Here is a 6443-nt window from a genome sequence, read left to right as displayed (position 1 = left end):
AGACTTTTGAAAATATATGCAACTGAAACAAGCATTCATGCATTTTTACAAGTGACCATAGCGTTATATGATATAATGATAATATCTGACCAAGAATATTCTTTGTAATGATGTGGCCATTGCTGTAAACTGTTCTGAGATGTGTTTTTCTCTATGTCTTTGGTCCATTATTGAGCACATGCCATTGCTCAGGGTAGACGGTATTGTGTAATTGACTAGCTGGCCCTGAGGCAACTGGAGATGTTAGGCATCTCTGTGGTCACACCTCAGTGCCTCACAGTTGGCAAGGCTGGGCTTGCAACAAATCACCCTCCATTGACAGCCACGCTCGTCTTTTGCTGCTTGCATCCTGTGGAACTGCAGCAACAGCAACAAAAGGACCTGGATGCCAAGGGCAGCACATTTAAATATTGCTCAGCACCAAACATTTAGCCCAACTCTATCTGCAAATAAGGACTAACTAGTTCCGATCAAAGAACTGTGAGCACATGGCGGGAGTGCTTACCCTGCCTGTAAGCTTAGAAATGACTAGGAAACCTCTGCTCCAGCAAATGGGAAGGTCTGGCAGGGGAAATGTATTGTCTGGGCACTCCAGAGAGAGAACAGATGGGGCCCTGCTCCTGTTGTTGGGCCAACAGGACACTTGAACAGGCAGATTGCGCATTTACATTTACGCCTCAGAACTGGAGACATTACGAGCTGGTGCTTTATACAGCGTAACATGCATCGTTGCATCCAGCATAAAGGGAGCAGATACACATAACTGCTATTGCATGAATGTATAGGTTTTCAATTCAGACATTAAACAAATCAAAATTGGAATGGCTGCATAAGAAATGTGATGATATTAATCATTACTTGCAATCTCAAAATTATCTCTATAAAATAGGTTATTCTACCAGAGCCACGCAAGCGGTCGGGGAGACAAACAATTGCCACGACGTTCCTGGGGACACAAATGTATTCAGATTATGCCTGGTGGTCAGAGCGCATCCCAAAACCCTGTAGTTTGATTTTATCCCATCTATCATTATTCTCTTTGGCAAACACAATGCCATTGGTTCCCAGAAGAATTATAGGGCAGCACTGCAGAAGACAAACAATTTACTGGCACTTTGCCTCACTGAACAGCACTGTCAGCCTGCCAGAAACCATCCATTTTAAACAATACGTTTTAGTCACCAAGCTGCACATTTCTTGGACACAATAACTCACAATATTCATAGAACCATTGAAGTTAAGCCAACTACTTAAAATAATAGAAGCTATTCAAACACTGAAAATGTGCACTCACATCACACAGATTCCATGTTCTGTTTAAAGGCTGACTCCATTTGAGTTATTTTCCAGATTTTTCAAATGGAAACGCCCACTCAGCAAAAAAGCGGTGATGTAAGTTACCACAGTAAGTTGATCAATAAGGTTATCAATAATGTGAACGCTATAACTAGCTGAGTCAATGTTAGCTTTGGAAGTAACGTTTAAGTTAAGTACATTTGGAAATAATGATGCAGAAGCTAAAAGACGTAGTAGAAGTTAATGCCATGTTAGGTGGTAATCACCAGCTACTCCTTTGTTCTGCTAGGTAATGAGATTTTTTTGTCTGCTAACTTTGATGAGAGTGATATAACGGTTTCAGTCCCCCATCAAAAAGGGCTGTCTGACGGAAAGGTAAAGCGGTGGAAATATTCTGATTATAGCGTAGACTTAAACTGATATTGTTTTTAGGTGGCTAAAATGTGTTCTGTTGCCTCTCCTGTCCACAACACTGCACGTTGCTCTCTTCAGAGCCACCAGACTCCTTTTTCAGTAATACAACGCGGGAGTTGATAGTCCACCTCTGCCTGTCAGTTAGTGTGTTTGTGTTATTGTGTAACTTTTAGATCAGAACTAACAGCCGTCCACAGCAGTATATAGCTTCTGTGCTGCTACACTGTCTGCTTCTCCAAACACGGGGTGTTATTACCAACTAATGGCTATGGATAAGAATACATGCAGCACCTCAAGTCTACTTCAGGTCAAATGAGTAAATGTTTTTAGAAGGGCTGGGGAAAAGGTAATTTGCGGATTTTAATAAATAATAAACACTGCTGGACAGCTACAGAATGATATAAAAACCTCAGAAGAAAAATGAACTGACCCACCCTTTAATGCATTTAGATTAACAAATGTTACATCTTTAAATGAGCAGACCGAAAGTGCAGAAAATATACCATGGCCTTCTACACCTCTATTCGATATATGTGCGCTTAACTACCTCACCTTTAGAGAGAGAGAGCAGATACGATTCTTCTTGGCAGGCTTTTCTGCATTAACTCCCTCTCCTACCAGAGTGTAAATTAAGAGGGGAGCTAGTGCAGTGTGCCGAAGCAGGAATGTGGGCCGGAGGCAGAGCAGAGCTGAGAAGCGGGATGCTCCAGGGGAGCCGGAGGCCACATTATGCTGCAGCAGGGCCAGAGAGCTCAGCGTCTGACAGCCCTGCGCCCTCGGCGGACACACCAGGACCACTGCCACCGTATTCTCAGGACATTTACATTATTCAAAGATAAATGCATTGTCAATTTTGTGTCTCCCAACAGTAGATATGATTGCCGCTTCACTCCTCTCGCAGCCAAAGGTGGGCTCACCTCCACCCGCTGCAAGACACACTACAAATGAAATCAAATGTCTTTCTCAATGGTGCAGAATTACTTAACCCTGCACGCTGCCACTGTGCTCTTGGATTTTAGATTGTGATGCAGAGGCCTGTAGGTGAGGAGAACAATAGAGGGAGAGAATGTGTCTTTGCATTTGGGTAATTCTCAAATGTAACATTCACATTGTGGTGTAGCACTGAGATTAAACACTCATGAGGAGGATTGTTAGGGGGATAGCATAAAGAGGAAACTGTTCCTGTATTCTTGCATAATGGAACACTTCATCTCATCAAAGCCAGAAATAAGATTACCAAAAGTGCCGACTGTTTAGACGACAGGTGAATTGGAGACTTGATAATGTGCTTTTAATAAAAAAGCATAATCATTTTAAAGGGACTTTGTTTCATCATCTGTGGGACTGTGAAGGAATTAAGATTTTTGGAAGGAGGTATGCTATATATATCAAAAGGTGTCAGCAAATTTACCTCTCCATCCAAAAGTGTTTATCCTGGGGTTGCACCAAATCAATCCTCATATAAAGAATATTGTGCAAATACTCAGGTATGTGCTTATTGCAAGCTAAACGCTTGATACGTCTCACCTGGAAAAGCATGAAAAAGAACAGGTCTAGTATTGGCCAACGGCTTACAATGTCTTGTTTGAAAAGGTTCAGTGGTCATTTTTTTGAGCAAAGTAATTTGAGTCAAATACTAGCTAATGAGGGGGACTCTGGGTAATTTACTATGCTCTGTACATGTGGGGTGGTGGCAGAATATATCCAATTGGCTTGTGGCACTGTGTTACACCTAAAATATGTTTCATCCTATTGGATCAGACCACTGCAAAAAGTAATTTTCTTTGTTTTATGTTGTTGTTACTCTCTGTTGTTTTGTTACAGATTGTTCTTTTTTAGTTGAATCGTTTGTCTTTTGTTGCTACAGTTTTTCCTGTAATGCTTTTTCTTCTACATTTCTTGTTTAAAAAAAAACAAACCAATTACTATATTGTTTGAAAACATAATTTAACCTTCTCTATACTCTACTCCTCTACTTGCAATTTGAAACTCAGAAGAGCTGCAATAGGAAGACTGAATGTTTGGGAAAGGAAGGAGATAAAATATTGCCTTTACATTTGCAATACATTTGTATCAAGTTGTACAACTATGCAAAATATTAAAAATTTGATCCAAATGTCACAGTCAGCTTGCTAAAAAAAAGTTCAAGCCAAAAATGAGTTGTGGTACTGGTTACTTTATAAGATTTACAAACTGTCACACCCAAAACAAATCCAAATTGCTCCTTTTTGGTCTGACAGGTAAAAGGGTCCAGTGATATTCTGAATTTTTATTACTGTCAACACATCCCCACGAAAAACCAAATAACTAATTGAACCTACTAATGACTTTTCCCTTTGTGCTGTCCAAAAACTATGAAAAACACATCAGAGACCCACACTGTTACACTGGGTGACATGCTAGCATCAGCAGTCTGGTTTATATTTGGGGCTTTAGGCTTGGTGCCACAGACAGGAAGTTGGAAATGTTTGAGAGACATACTAACATATTTTTGTATCTGGTCAGAAAAAAAAAAGAAAATATCCCCAGCCTAATTCTTTAGATGTGTACTTGTATTGATTTCCATGCCAAAGATTCCAAGCCATTCTTATTATTTCAGATATCATTTTCCACTACAGTGAATTTTCATTTAGTAGGATATTATTTATACTGTCCACAGTAAACCATCCTGTGCATCGGGCTGATAGTGATCTACTTTACATCATCAGCAGAGCTAAGCCCAAAGCACGATCCGGTTTATGTTCACTGTGAAGGAAAAGTCACATATAGGACAGACTGTCGGATTGATGTTGAAACTTCCTTCCATGGATGAATTGTTAACTTTAATACTCAAACTTATGAATATACTTATTCATTCAACAATCCATCTCTCATATCTAAAAGTCACAGACTATTTTACTGAAATAATGTGTCGGGGATTACAAATGAAAACCACACAGGATCATTCTTTATCCAGCAGACAGATTAAATTCCAAACCCTGTTACTGTAATAGGCACACTTGTAGCGTGCCATGAATTAGAACTCTAATTATATTAGGTACTATTTTAAACAAAATAACACATTTCTTATGATCCATAGGTGTAATTTATAGCAAAGCCAGGTTCATTTTCCTGGGCAATCAATTTTCGTGGTGTAGCAGAAGACTAATATAATTATGTAAAGCGCTGAGAGCTGAGTATCGCAGTCAGCAGAGAAGGGTTTTTCGAAGATAAATGAAGATGCAATTTATTCACTCATAATTCCATACAGAAAATACAGTGAAAGAAATCCATATGAGCATCAGAAAAGGGTAGAGGCACTAATACTTTTTGATATAGACTACCAGAGCATTGTAGTCAAAGCTTGGGTAATGTATGAGTTACTTCAGGTTTCCTCACATCAGTGAGCTATCTTTCACACGAGGAGGAGGAGAAGAGCCTTTTGGCCAAGCCCTCTAAATCATACCCAGAGGAGTGAGTCATTTATTATAGTTACAATTATATCAATATCACTAACACATAAGAGCTGCGATAAATCCACGCACATCAGTTTCTGTGACAACGTGCGTGATCAATGTAGGGAGCTTCCTCGGCTACAGTTATTCTTTGCTTGCAGTGTTTTATGACTCAGCAACTCAAAAACTCAATGTATTAAGGTATAACGTTCAGATTCTTTAATCAATTCCTTTCTTTGTGGTTCCCCCGTATGTTTTGCATGCACTAAACCATAACCCTGCGGTCATGGCAGACTGAGTGTGCAAAAACAAAACAAAGGACCACCTACACTTCACTGGAAATCCATTTCAGTCAGCTGCAGAGGAGAGTTGCAGGAGAGTGGGAGCTGGCAGGGTAAAGATTCATTTTTAAGCTTTTAGATGCTTGATATGTATGCGAAATGGTGGAGCGACCCAACACCAGTCAGTTGCAGTGGTGGAATGTAACTAAGTACATTTATACAAGTACTGTAATTAAATTCGAATTACGGCGTAGAATCATCCCATGGTCTTTTTCGACACTTGCACACATCAAATAAGCCATCGAGACAGTTTTTTCGTTTTCCATAAACAGCGAGTTGCTAACAGTCGCTAACAGCTAGACGTGGCTAACACTGATTAGCTTGTGATAGTACGTCGAAGGCATTAAAAAGGCTTTTTTAACCACTAATACTGCTCCAAATAACACCAAACCTTAGTTTATTAAAAGTGTGTTTTGAAAGACTCACCTATTGGCCACGGTACCAGCTCCTTTCGTAATAAAGTCCATTCAAGTCGGCTACCAAATAAAGTGCAAAATGAGCCCATTGGTGCTTGGTTTTATGTGTAGGGACTCTTATCATGCTACTGCGGTAGGTTTGGTGTTATTTTGAGCAATATTAGTGGTTAAAAAAAAAGCTGTTTTCATGCCTTCACCGTACTGCCCCGTGCTAACCAGTGGCTAACACTTACATCCGTTTGTTAGCGACTCTCCTGAATTTCTCCGTTAATAGGTCATACATGAAAAAAAAACTGTCTCGATGGCTTATTTTATGTATGTAAGTGTTGAAAAAGACCATGGGATGATTTTACAGTGGAATTTCACTTTAAGTACAAATTTAAGATACTTGTACTTTGAGTATTTCCAATGTATGCTACTTTATACTTCTACTCCACAAACTCTACATTTGTCTGACCCCTTAATTTACTTTTCACATAACAGTTTTCCTGTTCAGTGAAAAACATGTAATTTCCTGATAAACTGACATATTAAGTGTTCCT

Source organism: Echiichthys vipera (genome assembly GCF_963691815.1).
Source record: "Echiichthys vipera genome assembly, chromosome: 10".
In the NCBI taxonomy this organism is placed as follows: Eukaryota; Metazoa; Chordata; class Actinopteri; order Perciformes; family Trachinidae; genus Echiichthys; species Echiichthys vipera.
Note: the sequence above shows the minus strand (reverse complement) of the source record.